Source organism: Microcaecilia unicolor, chromosome 2 (genome assembly GCF_901765095.1).
Source record: "Microcaecilia unicolor chromosome 2, aMicUni1.1, whole genome shotgun sequence".
Classification (NCBI taxonomy): domain Eukaryota; kingdom Metazoa; phylum Chordata; class Amphibia; order Gymnophiona; family Siphonopidae; genus Microcaecilia; species Microcaecilia unicolor.
Window position 1 is genome coordinate 418,140,494 of NC_044032.1, and position 18,014 is coordinate 418,158,507.

Sequence of the window (18,014 nt, forward strand, 5' to 3'; positions counted from 1 at the left end):
GCCCAGGCCCGGGAAATTTGCATCCCCTGCCCCCCTCTCGGCGGCCCTGCACCAACTGCAAATCATGATGTACTGTACTTATATTTGTTTATATTCAGTTTCTTCTACAAGGTTACTAGCATTTTAGGAATGAGAGAATTTTTTAAAGCAAGCCTTTCTAGTTAAGCAAGAGAACTATTTCTACATGTTCACATAACCTCAAACTCTTGAAGCTTAGTAGTAGTAGTATATAATTTCCCAACATTCAATAACAGAATGAGACTCAGTCTGAGAACGATTTACAAAAGCACCTTAACAAGCATGATACTCCTCTTTAATCACTGCTCTTCAGTTCTGAAACTCAATTATTCCAGTGACAGTGGACAAAAAGGATATGTTTGCCTTAAAATCTTATTGTGAATAATATTACATCTAACTATGCCATCTTTGAACAATCCACTGAAAGATCTGAAGAAGTAAATGTTCCAAGACTTTCAAACTGATGTATTAACAAACAAAATAATGAGGGTTATTTTAGAATCTCTATTCACAATTTACATGTGTATGTCCCATATTCATAGGAAATCCATTTTTAGAAACCTGGTATTTATGCATGTAAAGCTACACTATGTGCAGATAGCAAAGGGGTGAGGCTTGGACGGGTCCAAAATGTACGCATCAATTTTCCACCACAGGACGCCTTAATCAATATTGAGATTTTACAGCTGCTCTAGGGCACATCTAGGCAAAGTTCACTTTAAGCCAGGGGTCGGTAACCACGGTCCTCGATGGCCACAACCCAGTCAGTTCTCAAGATGCCCACAATGAATATGCATGAGGTCTGTTTGCATACAATGGAAACAGTATATGCAAGTCAATCTCATACAGATTAATTGTGGAAATCTAGAAAACATGACTGGGTTGTGACCCTCAAGAGCCATGGTTACCTACCCCTGATCTAAGCTGTGTGGGAGTCATCCACCTACATTCCTGCCAGTGGTGGTGCTGTTTCAATACCATATTTTCAATAGCAAGGGACAGACAACTTCTGCAGGACTCCCGAGGACCTGCCTGGCCCTAGTGATAGAAAACACGATATTGAAACATCACCCTCCACTGGCAGGAATACAGTAGGAAGAGAGAACATTGCATATAGGTTTTCTAAAAGTACTTATTTTGGGCAGCCATTTATAGGAAAGATTAAGGAAGATCTCCTTCTTAATCCCCCCCCCTATTGGTTTTCCCCCTCAGAACTGAATGTACAGTAAGGTTACTATCCTGCTTATTTTCAAAAGAGAAAAACGCCTATAGTGCGACCTAAATCGGGAGATAGACGTTTATCTCACAAAAACGATTAAATCAGTATAATGGAAACAAAACTTTAAGTGCGTCCGTTTCGCTCGTACGCTCAGATACAAATGCCCAAATAAGGGGCGTGTCGGGGTGTGTTAAGGTGGTGTTACGAGGTGGGCGTCTACAACGTATAACGGATAGCGAAATGATTTAGGGTGGGCGTCATTGCTTAGACCCGAAATAAAAGTGACCAGAGCAAGGGGGGAATCGTCTTTAGACCCATTAGCGATTGTGTGGAGTTAGAGAGTGGCGCGATCGGTGTTGGGAGAGCTGAATTGGTGGTTGCAGAGAAAGCTGAGTGTGTGGAGTACCTGTAACGTTCATTTGTCTGCCCTAGTCGGAACGTTGTCACCCTCACCTGCCTCTTTTGTGTCTTACCTTTTGAACTTTCCCTACTCCTCCTCCTTGCTCTATCGGTCCCTTCCCCTTCCCTTCCCCCTATCCCTCTCCATTCACTGTTCCCACGTGTATTTTGTATTGCCAGACTTCCCTTTGACTCTGTGTTCCCTGTACTGTTTGGGGAGTGACTGGCCAGAGGGTGTGTTCGGAGTGAGATTCTGTGTGCTGCTGTTGTTTCAGTACTACTACTAATACTTGAACTGGTGGGGAAATGGATGCACTAAATTCACTGGCGGCTTCCATGTTAGAGGAAGAGGCCACACACCGCAGGAGGTATTCACGGCCCCGAGTGTTCAGGCCCCGCACCACCTTCCTACAACTCACTGACTAGCAGTGTCTGACAAGGTTGAGGTTTGATAAGGCGACCATTGTGCAGCTTTGTGAGCAGCTGAAACCCCTCCTTCAGCCCCAGACCCATAGGAATAACCCCATCCCTGTCCACCTCAAAATCACTGCCTCTCTCTGTGTCCTGGCCACTGGGAGTTTTCAATCCGTATTAGCTGCTAACACAGGGCTCACCCAGGCTTCTATTTCACACTGTCTCACCCAGTTCCTGGATGCCTTTCTAACTCACACCTCTCACTACATCACTTTCCCCACCACCCCCCAGGCCCTGCACAACAACATGGCCGCCTTCTATGCTGTTGCTAGATTCCCCTCGGTCATAGGTGTGATTGACTGCACACACGTCCCACTCAGACCCCCCCGGCCACACGAAGCCACCTAAAGAAACAGGAAGGCATTTCATTTGATGAACATGCAAGTTGTGTGTGATGCCCAGGGGGAGATATTAGACGTGTGTGCCAGGTACCCCGGTTCCACCCACGATGCCTACATCCTACAGCACTTGGGCATCTTCCGCAGGTTTGAGCGAGGGGAGTTCACCAGTGGATGGCTACTAGGTAAGTGCAACATGGATGTACCCATACTATATCTCCTCCACTGGGCAACCTGCCTTCCTCCACCTCACTCTACAACCCACTATCCTAATCCCCTCCCCCCCCCCTGTACCTGCTCCAAGCAATACACACTCATCTATTTCATTCTGCTTCTCTCCAAAGGTGACCGAGGCTACCCGCAGAGGACATGGCTCATGACCCCCATGGTGCATCCACAACCAGGGGCAGAAGAAACCTACAACAGGAGGCATCGGAGCACCCAGGGGATCATTGAGCGGACCTTTGGCTTCTTGAAAAACCGGTTCCGCTGTCTGGACCGGTCTGGAGGAGAGCTGCTCTACAGTCCAGAAAAGGTGGCCAAGATCTTTGTGGCATGCTGCATACTGCACAATTTGGCCCAACGCAGAGGACAGGCCCTCCCAGAGGAGCCACAGCCACCAGAGGAGGCCCCAGATGAGCAGGAAGAGGAGCCCCCTCCACCCCCAGCCCACAGAGCAGAGCTCACTACTTACCAGCTTGGCGTCAGAGCCAGACAAAGACTCATAGAAACAAGTTTTGTGTGAAAGTAAGTGCACATTTATTTGTAATACTCATATAAGTCTTACCATCACATCACACCCATCACCACCACCACCAACCACCAACCCTCACCCTCCAGCATGTGCCATCACTTTCCCCGTCCCCTCCCCCGTCCCCTCTTACCCCTCCCACGGACTTCCTTTGCAGATGGTGCTGCAGGGGAAGTCTGTTCAGACTCCTCCGATGGGCTACTCCCACTGTCCTCCTCCGTATCCACACAGCAGCCTGCGGCTTCGGCTGCGCTGTGGAAATCCGGCCACCTTGTTGGCTGTAGCCTGGCCACAGGACCCAGAATGGGAGCTGGTTTGGTGGGTGCTGCACTAGTGGCTGCGGAGGCACCCGATCTCAAGGCCCACCTCTTAGCTGGTGGTGGTTGCTGCCCACTGGAGGAGGAAGTGGATGGCAGGTCTTGCTGCACCACCACCGGTGGAATAGGTGCTGTGACCTGAGGGCGCAGGCCTTCAATGCTGTGCTGCAGCTGTTGGAGTTGCTGGAGCACCTCATGGTGGGCTTGGCGCTGCGCCTGGAGCAGTTCCTGGTGGGCTTGGCGCTGCGCCTGCAGTGCTTCCCGCTGCAGCTCTAATTTTTGCTGCCGGTACTCCTCCAAGCACACATTGTGCTGCAGCAAATCAGTGGCCAGCCGCAGGAGTTGCCTCCTTTGCCTGGAGGGCCTCTGGCGAGGAGCTGGCCCCCTATATGCATCCTCCGCATCAGAAAACTCAACCAGTGGTGGAGGTGCCGCCTCTGCCGGTGGTGCTGGTGGAGGTTGGGCCTCTAGTGCTGGTTCTGCTGCTGCAGGTGGTGGTGTTAGAGGCTGGACTGCTGCTGCAGGTGGTGGCGGTAGAGGGTGCACTGGTGCAGGTGGTGGTGGTGGTAGAGGCTGGACTGCTGCTGCAGGCGGTGGAGGCTGAGGCTGTCCTGCTGGTGTAGGCCTTTGTTGTGATTGGAAGCCACTAGAGCCAGCCTCATAAGAGTCATCACCTGTATAGCACAAGGGTGAGGAAGTGTGTGTTGGTGAAAATAACCCACTTTTGTCTTTCAGCATTCATCTACATAGCCCCACAGTTGATGACACTGCAAAGAGATGGTGAGGAGGATTGGGTTTGAGACCCATGTGAACGACAGCCCCACAGGCAGCTGGGTACAGCTGGTGGACGGACAGCCAAGACAAGGACACCGCTCACGACTTTGTGGACCCGGACAAGCTGTTTGTTGTATATTAGTTAAAGTGAAGGACATTTCAGCATGTCTTGTGTTACTACTGACTTGGTACACTGCCTAGAACTGCTTTATGACCCCGATTACAGGCTCCTTAAGTTGCATGCATGTGGCCCACGCTAACTAGAGCACAAAGGTGACAGAAGGAAATAGGTACAGTTTGGTGATGATGGGAAAATAGGAGGGAGTAGGGAAGGAAGGGCCCCAAAGTTGTGCCACAGAGTAGTAACCTACACACACCCATAGGATAGGAGCCAAGTGTAAAGTATTATTGGGGGTGCTAAGCCCAGTGCAAATAAGCCCTCCCTGGACACCTACATGATATTTTCTCAATATTGGGGGTGCTCAAACACCCACTGAGTCTGCTCCTATGACACACATTAATAATACCACTACTCAGAGACCTTACACTGTAATTAAGCTGCACACACAGGACAAGTAAGAGGGAAGCCAATGACTACGGTAGGAATAGAGAGTAAGGGTACAGAGCAACTGAGTAGGGGGTAGGAGGTGAGACACCATCATAAAGGTGGGCATTTATTCCACATATGAAGACAGCCTGAGACACACTGTGGTGAAACTCCTCCCCCACCTCCCTCCTCCCCCTGGCCCCAACTTGTATAACACAGTGTAGTGCAGCACAACAGATATCCCAACATCATAATGGACAACCTACCTGAGCCCTCAGGCTGGGCCGAGGTGTCAAGGGAACCGATCCCGTGGATGCCCTCCTGGGGTAGCAGGGCGTGGACCATCAGCTCCATGGGGTGAGGTTGGCTGTGTCATGTGCTGCAGGATTGGCCCCAGCCTTCCTCCTCACATCCCTCCTCAGCTTGTGCCACTTGCAGTCCTCCACATCCCTTGCACAGTGGAAGACCGCATTCACCCTGTCACGTACCGCCTCCCATTCCCGCTGCTTGGTGGTCGCAGCCAGTCTCTGCCCTGTGGGAGCAAACAGGTTGGTGTGCCGTTGATGTATCTCCTGCACCAGGAGCTCCACCTCGGCATCTGAGAAATTACCCTTCCAGGTTGGGGGCTGGCATTGGCGGCATTGTACCAATGGGGTTTGGAAAATATGGAGTGGGCGTTTATATCGTCACCAGGAACGCCCATTTTGGATGGGGGATAGGCATGTCTGATATGGGCGCTGTAATTTCAATTATACACACAATTCCTAAACGTGCCCAGCTGAGATAGAGATTTGGAACTCCTGATTTCGACTATGGGTAGATAACTATGGGCGTCCCCACCTGCCTTCCCCTTCTTGATTGCCATTTAAACCGCCATTTTATGCGCTGGGACTTTGGCAGTTCTGATTCACGTGAGTTCTCACGTGTTACCCACATTTATATTAAGGTTTGTGTTTGGCAAGGTATGCTTCGGTACACCTGTGTATTTTGGGGGGTTGTTATTTGTGGTTGCCCTCAGCCTACAACGCTTCCGTATCCATCCTTTGGGCCTCTTCCTGTCTCCCATTCTCTCTGCCTGGTTGTAGTAGGCAGTCTGTGGGAACTAAGAAATTGCTACAATCGCTCCAAATCATGCACTCCTCCCTCAATAAGGGTCATTTCACTGAGGCAGATGTCCAGCTAATGTTCCAGAAGATAGAAGGCGCACTACACATTCTTGAAACAGACGTTCATGGTAAGCTCTTATTTCTCTGCCACCTCTTCTCTTTCTGCTCATCATCAAGGAGTGTCCATGCACTGTATGTAGTCTGCAGTCATGTCTTAGCTCTCTTTTCACCAGGTTCCTGTGCACTGGTTGGAGGCCATCAGCCCCGTACTGTGTGGTTCTGCCAGGTCCTCATTGCTGTGGGCCAGCTGTTGCAGCTGCTATATTGGTTCCCGGTAGGTTCAATCCTTTGTTTGTGTGCTGAACCCCAGTCCCCATTTATGAAATGGCCACCCATTCTCACTTTTGATAGGAGAGGGAGGGGGAACTATATAGGCAAATCATGTTTTTAGCACAGTATTGAACACAGTCCTACAATCCTCCATAGTTCTGGAACAACAACATTTCTAACATGTAGGCTGCAAACTAGTTTCAAGGTGGCCACCGGTACTGCCTACTGAGCCCTTAAGACATGATGAGGGAGAGAGTTTGTGGTTACAGGTCCAAACCAAAATTACCTGCAGGTAGCTACAACCTGGTGGCTGCCGTGGCCTAGTGGGTAGATCACCAGCCTTGTAATCACAAGGTTGCCGGTTTAATTCCCACTCCTGCTCCTTGTGATCTATAGCGAGCCACTTAACCTTCCATTGCCTCAGGTACAAACTTCCAGGCCTCCTGGGACAGAGAAAGACCTGGAATGTAGGTCACCTTGACCTCCTACTGAAAAAGGTGTGAGCAAACACCAAATAATGAACACCATATTTATTTGTGCCCTTCTGTAACTCTTGTATTATTTTGCAACTGTGATGCAGTAAGCCTCCATCTAATGGTTTTCCCATTGTTTTCCCTTTTCTCCTCAGCACTATATACCATTGCAGATGCATAGAATGTGAAAAGATGAGGCAGCTTTTTGTAGGTCCTTGGTGCCCCCCCCCCCCCCCCACACACTGATTTGGTATGGTTGTGGGTAAGGGTGTCTGGTGATCACACTGAGAAAACATCATGTATGTGCTACCTAGGGTTATGTGCAAGAGTGTACTTGGCAGATCACAAGTGCTAGACAAATCTATTATTAATGCCACTCTGTGCTGTGGGGCTGTATGGTAAGGGGGAGGGAGAGAGGCTGGATGGCCATTTGTGTCCCTCAACAGTAAATAGCCATCCAGCCTCCGCGGCCCACCCCCCTGCACATAGGGCCATGGAGGTTGGAATGAACAGGTGGGCTTCTGTATGGGCACCATTATCACAGACATGCATCAACTTTCTCATTCACACTTCACATTTCATGCAATGCATATTGCTGCCTCCTCTCACATCAACAGCACCATTTGGTTATATGTAATGCACAACACATACACTGTTAGTTAAAATGTGAAAAATATTTTTTATGTGCAAACCCCAACATATTCCCCCCCACACCCACCCCTACAAATTTCCCCACACACAAAAATTCCCCAATGCCCCTACATATCCCCCCAACCCCCCCTCCAACATTTCCTCCCCCAACATACAAACAACCCACCCAACAACCCCCCTCACAAAATACTGTCACCCCCTTCCCCCCCCCCCCCCCCCCCGTCTAGGACGGGTGGCCACGGCCTCTAATCAAGGCCCTCTGTAGCAGGGTAATGAGCAGCAGCAGGACCACCCTAAGTGGGCCCTTCAGCTGCTCATTATCCTGCCTTATGATTCGTAGCTCCTGCAGCACCTGGTTCTGGCCATCTACCAGGTGTTACAGGAGGCGCAGAACAGCCCCTGGGCCAAGGGTTGGAGGTGGCCCAGGGGACCCAGATGATGGCCCAGGGGATGGAGGTGGCCCAGGCGATGGAGCTGCCTGAGGCGATGGAGCTGCCTCAGGGGATGGAGGTGGCCCAGGCAATGGAGCTGCCTCAGGCGATGGAGATGGCCGAGGGGAGGGAGATGGCTCAGACAGAGCTGCAGGTGGGGAGGGGTCCTCCAGAATGTCCTCATCAATGATGAGGACCCCCTCCTCCGAGTCCTCCTCCTCTTCCTCCTGGTGGGCCTCCTGGCCTGGCTCCTCCTCCTCCTCCAGGTGCCCCTCCTGGCCTGGCTCCTCCTCCTCCAGGTGGCCCTCCTCATCTGCCTGCTCCTCCTGCTGGTGCTGGAGCCCTGTGTATGTAAACAGAGTATGGATGAGATGAGCACATGCAACATGGCTTGCATAGTGCAGTAGCTGGGTGGCCTGAGCCAGGGGATGGGGGAAGGTGTGAGGAGGCGTGGCCTATACCCATGGGGGACTGAGATGCATCAGATGACATGACAGGGAACCCTGGAAACTGCACTGACAGAAAACACACAGGACATGTTGGCAGACCGCACTCATTGGTGACCAGCATGTTTGCATTGTTGAGATGCGACGAGGGTTTGGTGACCTGTTGTTATTGTTTTTAATGGGGGGGGGGAGGGGCGGTGGGAAGGGTGTTTAGCACATTACTTTTATGTGAGGAAGGCCATGACATGCAGTAAAAGTAGGGCCTCAGGCAGGTGTACCAGGACACACTATCCACCCATCCCAGAAAGGGGGAGAGTAAAGTGAGGCATGTCATCTCATTCATCTCGGGGGGGGGGGGGGGGAGTTGGAAGTTGCAGCCATAGTCATGGGAGGGCACCTGCAACCTGCATCCTTGATCTGGGACCAATAAATATGTTATTACTTATTAGTTGGCTATTAGCCACATATTGTACAGGACAGTTGCATTATTCAATAAATATATTTACAAATCAGTACAGGTGTCCTGTTTTTGAATACTTACGGCGAGCCCTGAGGTGCCGTCGCACTGCCCGGATGAGCTCGGGCCTCTCCCGCCTCACACGGCGGAACCTTCTCCTCAGGGACTTGAGGTCCCGGTGAACCCCGAAGTGTCTGTAAGATATAAGTTTGTAGAGCAGGAGTCAGGGGATGGTCTTTCTTGCCCTCTGCATACACATTCATTTGTTACTCAAATAGCAGAGAGAGGGTCAACACTGTTGGGGGGGGGGGACCACCTCCATTGGTACAGATTCATAGGAGCCACCTTTTTAAAATTTTGGGGGGTGCCACCCCCAGTGGAGATCACCCCTCCCTGGATACATACAAGGCATTTATTCTATACTGGGGGTGCTCAAGCACCCACAGCAGCCACCGAGTTGGCTCCTATGCAGATGATGCCATAGAGGTGGCCATGAGGCCAGAAAGTACCGTTTGTATGCATTATAATTTATGCTTGTAAAACTACTTTATATGTGTTATCATTACCATGTTATCAAGTATGCTATATGTTTAATTGGTATAATGTTTCCACTATTCCGATGTGTTGTAAGCCACATAGAGCCTGCAAAGAGGGGTGGAAAAATGTGGGGTTCACAGGCAAGAAATAATTAAATAACGAAATACATTATTGTAGGGATGTGGGAATGGTCGTCCTTTCAAGAACATACATTTTATTAGTGATTGTGTATGTACCCATAGTACTCATTATCCTTGCATGCACACTCCAGTTACTGGTTACATTGATGACGGAGCTGTTATATGTGTAGGTACAGGGGGGGGGGGGGAGCACACACTTACCTTTCAAGCCTGTCCCTAATGCGGGACCAGGCTCTCCTGGCCTGGAGCCTGGGGGGCAGGTGGTGATGCTGAATAAACAGTCGATGGCGGTGCCTTAGGCACAGCTGCACCAGCAGCAGGCTCTCCTCATGCCCGAAGTTTGGCTCACGTCGGTGCACCATTTTTTCAGGTGTTGGAAAACAAGTGCCTTATATAGACGTCCTTGTATGACGGATGTCGTTTCGTGCACAGCTCCATATATGGATGACCATCCCATATATGGCCCTATCAGCACATAGACACCGTCGTAAGCATAGCCGTCTTTGACGTGCATGCCTAGTTGTAATGCATGCGGAACTTGCCTTATATAGATGAGTATGAAGCACCCGACCCTTTTCACATATACACAATATGCATATAGCTGCATGTTCAGTAGGTGTACAGTGCATGCAGTTCCGGACATCCAGATAGGGCACATATGAGGAATATTCGGTGGAGCAGCATGATCTTTCTGTAGTTGACGCGTATAAATGTTCCTCATATTTTCCCGTACCTGAATGTCCAGAACAGCATGTACTGTACTTGCGGTACATCTATGTACATTCTTTTACACACTTTCTGATTTGGTTGTTTGCACCTGCGATAATCGAACGTGTTAGGGCGCACAATTTAGTCACGCTTATGCGCTCATTTGGTTGTTTTGCTACAGGGATAATCAATTATCGAAAAACACCCATACTATTTTCCAATTATACATGCTTGATTTTGGACATTTTCGTAAGGACGTCCTAATGCGTACTTGGACGACCTTTCGATTATGCCACTCCATGTATACTAAGAAAGTTTATATAATACCTAAGGAAGATAGGTGTAAAGGTGTTGATGTACCTAACTAAACCTGTTATGATAATAGGTATATATAAGTGGTGTAGAAAGGAAACTGGTACAGCAGGCCCTCCTTTGTGTAGGAGGTATGCATGTACAGAACATTTTTCAAACAACAGATCTGTTTTTATTTCAAATATGAAGTGCATGCATATAATTTTTGAAATGGTATTTGAAATTGAGTTTCAATTTGAATTTCAAAAGGTGCACCATTGTGTTAAAACATAAGCATTGCATACCATTGTTTAAAAACCTTAAGGTATTATAAGTCATGACGGGATTTATACACCAGCAAAACAAAATGCTATGGCCAGGGTAATGCACAAGGTCCAAAAGAAATGCTATAGCCAACAGCAGAAAGCTTAAAAACTGAATCACAGTCTCTCTCTTTGCTATAGCATAAACGCTGAATTCAGTTCTCAAAAGCAGAAAGAGACTACATGCAAAAATTATTTACAGAAGCTGGAGATGGGGAATATCCTTACTCTTGGTTACCATGGCAGAAGCAGATAAGTGGCATTTTCTGAATCAAAGGTGAAAACCTCTTTCTCTGTAGCCGTGTATTTCTGCTTTTTTTAGTTTTCTCTTTGTTTCTAGAAAGGGAAACAAATCTGTACAAACACAGACACACACACATGCAATGATGCTGTTAACCTTAGCACAGTTAGTTAAATGTTAGTAACTAATTAAAAGCAAAAATATAATATGAAAATCTATGAGACAATTCCCATAAGTCATTTTCTCGTTACTCCGTAACCTGCTTGAAAAGAACATAAACGCTATTGTTTTAAAGGAGGAATTGCAGGTAATTGATAGGCAGAATAAAAAAATTAAAAAGCAAATGTTATCAACTAATCTCCATACTCTTCCCCCCCCCCCCTAGTTTTAAAACTTGAACTTTATACCACAGCACTAAGAGATAGCCTCTAGCAGGTACAGCAGGCCTAGTTTACTCTTGTGGGGGGGGGGGGGGGGGAGAGCAAGAGAAAAGCAAGCATTAACTAGTTTCCAGAGTGTACAACCCTTTTCCCATAGTTGGAATTTTCTCTAGAAGTAGACATTTTTCTCATAGTTTTAAACTGAACCCTGTTCTAGAGGTAGAACCTTAACAGCCTAAGTGACTGGGCTGAGTTGGCATTAGAACTCCGGCAACTGCTAAAGCAGCTTAGTAAACAGGGGAGTAAGATAGCAAAACTATAAATTGGTGCCATAAATTAGGTGCCACAAAAAGCCGGGCTTAACACCAATTCTATAATGCCGCTTAGTCATGCTCAAGCTATAATAGAATACAGACGGAAGGTGTTATTAACGCACCAAAATATAGGTGCGGCCACTTATGTCAACTCAATGGCAGCATCATTGGGCATGCCTAAGTCTACCATGCTACATGGTGAACCTATGCTATTTTATATGCTGAACATGATGCTAGGCAAAATGTCCATGACGTGCCCATGAACTGCCCACATTAACACTCCCCAGTCCATTGCACGGTAAGGGGAAGATTCTGTATAAGATTCCTAAAAAATTGGAGCAGAAATCAAAACTGACTATGCGTATTCTATAAGTGGTGCCTAGATTTTGGTACAGTATATGCTTGGTTGATATCTCAGCGTCTAAAACTACACGCCTCCATTTACATCAACGGAAATGTGACAAATTCCAGTGTGTAGATTTAGACGCACTGGGCTATATTCTATAACTAGGTGCATAAATCTGTGAGCATCCACTAAACACCCATTTCCTCACCCATAACCATGCCCCTTTTTGCCTGCACACGTTAAAAGTTAAGCGCACTGCATTACAGAATGTGCTCAGCGAGTTGTGTGCATAAATTCTAATTATTATCAATCAGTGCTCATTATTGCTTGTTAAGAGTTCTTATCTACACTGATTACTTGTTAAGCAAATTAAGTTACACATGTTGTTATATAATATGCATGGATTTTGGTGTGGATCTCTAGGTGCACTATATCCGGGGGTAAGGGACTTAAGTGTACATTTTATAGAACAGAGCCTAGGACTTATGTACATAACTGCCAACAGTGCAAATTTATAAAGAGTTGTCTGATGAGAGATATTAATCGTATATTTGCTGATTCCCAAAATAAAGTGTCTCAGCTTCTGTATGGAAAGAGATTCTTTCAGGGTATAATCCAGTTCCTCAGCCTTGCAAAAACTTGTGATGAAACGTTAAGGGAACGTTCAATTGCGTTCCCGAAGACGGTGCATCTGCTAAGGTGCATCTGCTAAGGTCTCCTCAAAGGAAGCAAGAAAGAAAAAGGCACAGGGAAACTGGAAGTCCGTAACCAGCATCTATATTCATTTAGTCACATTGACTCAGTAAAGGGTGTTGATGAAGCAGATGTGGTGCCTCTTCTGCCTGCTTGCTCTGGAAAGTCTTCCTTTCAGCCATTCACACCTTCTTTTAGATTGTACCAAAGATCTCCTAAAAAGTCACTTTTATAACAGGTGCCATTTGGTAAAACCGAAACAGCTGCCACTATTCAGGATCCTGAGATAATGACATCCCCCTGACAGCCTCCCACATGAACCACAAAAATAATGTAATAAGCCTTAGTCAACATTTGGAAAGGAGGGAGCAAGTCTCATTATTGCACACACTAAAGATTTGTGCAATAACTTCCAAAATTATGAGAGCTGAATAATACAGAATTTCACTTCTAACTTCTGTGTTTACTGTTGACTAGCCTACCTGTACAAGTTCTTAAATTACTACTTGAAGGCCCTTAAAATACCACTTGAAGTTCAGATAGAACTCTACTTGGTTTAATACAATACCTTGAGACCATTTTCTTGTGTGATATATCCAGAGATATGTTTATCTATGGGTTTAGTTTAAAGTACAGCTTATGCTTTTAATGCAAACATTCACTTCCTTTCTTTCATATTAGATGCATCAAACAAAATAGGAAACACTTTGGAAAATAAAATAACTTTCATTTCCTTTCAACACTGTAGGCTTTATCTAGACATAGCATCATTAGAAAGAAATTCAATTCTAAGGACAAGGACAGAAATAGGCTGTATACACATAATCCCCATGAAACTCATAATAATATATCTGCATTCGTTTTCTTAGTGATTACTCACATTTACCCAGGCATGCATTGTTTGCAGTTAGCTGTAAAACAGGCACCTTTGTTTTTGTTTTTTTTGTAGCCACCAGAGCCAATTGAGTGAAACAGCTATATAGTGTATATCAAAGCTTTAGCAACGATGAACAAATGCTGCAGGATATGCAGGAAATGGCAAATGACAGATGACAGAAACCTTACCAACAGGAAAAGACAACCTCTGACACAATTGTCACTGGAGTATCTAAGCCAGATGAATTGCAGTTTATGGCTTCAAACTGTGTCAGTTCACATTTAAAATACTTTACTTTCCAGTCTATTCCAGGCCATTTTAGAGGGTTAAGTAAAACTTAACTTATTGTTCATCTTGACTTCATGGCTGGAATTCACTTTACACCAGAATGACATTGCTAAATCCTAATACTGTCATCTGCTAACCTGAATGAAAAGATTCATTTTCCAGAGAAAGCAGGGTTTTATTTTTCCCTTCTGCATATCTACAGGACAATTTTCAGAAAGCTGCCTATGAGGGAAGTGCATTTTTGTATCTTTTTTCTTTTGTCATACTGTGTTTTTTGGGTTTTTTTTTTAATTATTTATTTATAAATTTAACATTTACATTTATGCAATAACACAAATATATGGAATTCAGAAAAATTCAATATTTCAAATAAAAATATAGAAGAGAAAAGATCAATTAAATCTTTGTCAACAATAAGTGACCCAGGTACTAGGAAATATAATTAACAACAATAATATCCAACTCACGTAATAATCAAAGAGTAGAAGGAGTTCAGGAATACACAGCTGAGTAGCGTAATGCAATCTGGTATATCCCCAAATTATTCTTTAGTATTTATAAATTCCAATAATTTCCCAGGTGTGAAGAAAACATGGGTTAATGGAATTCATTGAGACAATACATCTACAAGGAAATTTAAGGAGGAAAATTCCTCCTAGGTTAAGAGTTCTTGGTTTTAATGCCAAGAACTCTTTTCTTCTTTTTTGAGCGTCCCTGGACAAATCCAGAAAAATCTGTATTTTCGAACCTAGGAAAAGAGCATTCATATGACGGAAATATAATCTAAGAATATTGTTCCGGTCAGATTCTAAAGCAAATGATACTTGTATTGTAGTTCTTTCAGAAATAACTTCCATAGAGTTTTCCAGAAAATCCGTAAGATTTAAATCTAGTTGTGGAGATTCAATCAATTTCTTAGTTCCTGTAATATATCAAGCCTTTATAACTGGAGGAAAAGCTTCATATGGAATGCCCAAAATTTCCTTAAGATATTTTTTCAACATTTCTAAAGCTGAAATAATGGGGGACTTAGGAAAATTCAATAAACGTAAATTGTTTCTCCTGACTTGATTTTCTAAGTATTCAGCCTTGTGAATTTGGTAGTTATTGTCTTTTAATATTGCCACAGTTGAGTCTTTAGAAGATTTTACCTCATGTTCTAGATCTTCAACCCTGGTAGCCTGCTCTTCTATCTTCCCGGATAGTTGATCTTGAGTTTGTTTAATTCTCGTCATCTCTCCCCGAAGGGAGTTAAAAATCTGTTGGAGAGTTGTATTTATTCCCTGGATTGCGTTCCATAATACTTCAGTCATACTGTGTGCTAGTTCATTTAGAGCTACAGTACATAAGAATAAGGGGCAAGGGTGTATTTTTTTTTATTAACCATCTAGGGCAAAGTCATCAAAGCAGTTTACATTATTTATTTATTTGTGACATTTATATCCCACATTATCCGAAACAAGTTTTGATAAAAGTACAGAGAAAAAAAAAGAAATACAAAAAGAAAAGAAAAGATTCAGCAAGCCTGTTGTACCTTCTAGAACCCCGGGATCAAAAAAGTCCATCATATCAGCAAAATAGGTCATGTATTAAAAGCTAACAGAATTTTTAGCATTTTTAGCAGCACTTTAAGGGACCCTTTTACAAAGCTGTGGTAGGGCTACTACGGCAATGGTGTGTGGCAAATTTGCCCTACCACCGGGCTACCGCAGGAGCCCGGTGGTAGTTACGGTGTGCCATGCACCATTTCTGGTGCTTGGGAATTTTTTTTTTTTTAGCACAGGGGTGTTTACTCGGTGGTAATCAGGTGCTGCCCAGTTACTGCTGCATTAGGGTGGGAGCCATTACCGCCTCCCAAATAGGAGGTAGTAAGGGCTCCCCCAGGAAATGGCCACACGGCAAATGCTTAACTTACCACACAGCCATTTCCTTCTTTTTTTTAAAGAAACTCTTTTTACCTGGTATGATAAAAGGGGGTCTCAGTACACAGCAAACCCACCTGCTGATGCCACCACAGAGGTCCTTTTACCGCAGCTTGGTAAAAGGACCCCTAAATGAGGAGAGAGAAGGCTCCTTGCCTAACAGCATAGGAAGCACATTCCATTGTGTTGGTCCTAATATACTAAACATCAATTTCCAAAACATATGAGATGAAATAGCCTGAATCAAAGGAACATTCAGTAAATGCTGTTGACTGGAACACAGAGCCCATACAGGAACATAAGGCAATAAGTATGGTGACAAAAATTGAGGAGAACCGAATGAAGAATTTTAAACACCAGTAGAAGCACTTTGTAGGTTATACAAACATAAGAATAGCAATACCGGGTCTAGCCCAGTATCCTGCTTCCAACAGTGGCCAATAAAGGTCACAAGTACCTGGCAGAAACCCAAATAGTAGCAACATTCCATACTACCAATCCCAGGGCAAGCAGTGGCTTCCCCATGTCTATCTCAGTTGCAGGCTATGGACATTTTGTCATCTGTCTGTTCATTCTGTTCTGGCGGATGGTAGAACAGCCCTACCAGTATACTTCTTCCCTTCACACATGGAATTTCTATCCATAGGGATTTCACACTGCTATCTGTTTCATGAGTAGGATGCTTATTTTGTTTGACCCTCTTTAACATATAGTGCAACCCCCCGCTAATTTGATCCATTCCATCAATGCAATATAATTTTTACCCTGATAACACAGAGGGACATAATTGAAAGGGGCACCCAAGTTTTCCTGAGGATGTCCTCTCAGGATGTCCCGGCAAAGGGGTGGGGAAACCCGTATTATAGAAACAAGATGGATGTCCATCTTTCGTTTCAATAATACTTTTGGGGGTCGGGGAGGGGCAGAACTTCATGGAATATAAATGAGAGTTATACCACTGCCATAGCACACGAGGAAGGTTTCCCTTTATCGCCATCTGAAATGGGTGTGGTATGAGGTATTTTCTATAGTTTCCTTGGGTTATACTGATTGATTCCTGGATTCCTGGCATCAGTTGTTTTTACAATCAGGTGCTTCTATGCAAGCTATCATCAGTTTCATCTCTATACAAACGTATTTGGGAGACAAGATAGGTGTGGGGGAGCAAGCTAAAATGACAAATCCATACATTACATTCACCATAACTGCACAGACTCCTGCCTTTAAATTAGCTATAAAAGATGCTAGAAGAAAGAAAATCTCAAAGGCCTTCTTTGTTATGAAGAGCTCCATTAAGCATAAACTGTGTTATTGGGTTTAATAGACCACTTTTTATAAACTACCATTAAAATTGTTCCATAATATCTCTCCTATATACTGTAGAACTATCAGCTGAATGAAGTCTGGAGTCTATATTGAATGGGGCAGAATTATAATATAAGCCCTCTTCAATGTGGAATGTGCTCTCTACAGAATTGAAATATATCATGGATTATAAGCAGTTTAGGAAGTGTTTGAATACTTGGATATTTAAAAACTGTTATAGTGTGTCAGCATGATTAACTGGAATTATTTGGTTGGCTAATACCAGTTTTGATGGGGGGTTATATACTTTGGGGTCAAAATTCAGCCGGCAGCATGAGCTTTTTGCTGACTGCAGCCGGTGTTCTTCCCAGATATTCAATGCTGGGCCATGTCCTGGCTTCATCACTGAATATACAATTTTTGCCAAACCAGCTAACAGGTGGAGGAGCATTTTAGATATGACTTCTAAGTTGGGCTTTAGACGTTGTGTGCTAAATGTCCCAAATTTGAATAGCAATTGAAACCATTTTCAAAAAAGCAAAATGTCTGTCTTTTTTTTTTTTTTTTAATACCATTTGTAACAAAGTTTTGTGCTCTGTGCATTTATCTTTTCAGGCTATTTTTTAAAAAACGCACACGTGAAAAACATTGAAAAGCAAGCCATTGGGATGTAGGAGGGGCCAGCAGTTTTAGCAGACTGGTCCCCCAGACATCCCAGCAGATCAGTGAGGCACCCTAGGGAGTACTCCTGTGGACTTCATATAAATGATCCCAGGTGCACATCTCACTGTTGCTCCCTTACCTTGTCTGAGTCCTCCAAAACCCACTACCTTCACTGTACACCACTACAATAGACATTGTGGGTGAAGGGGGCACCTATATGTGAGTTAACTGGGTTTTTGTTGAGCTTTGGAGGGC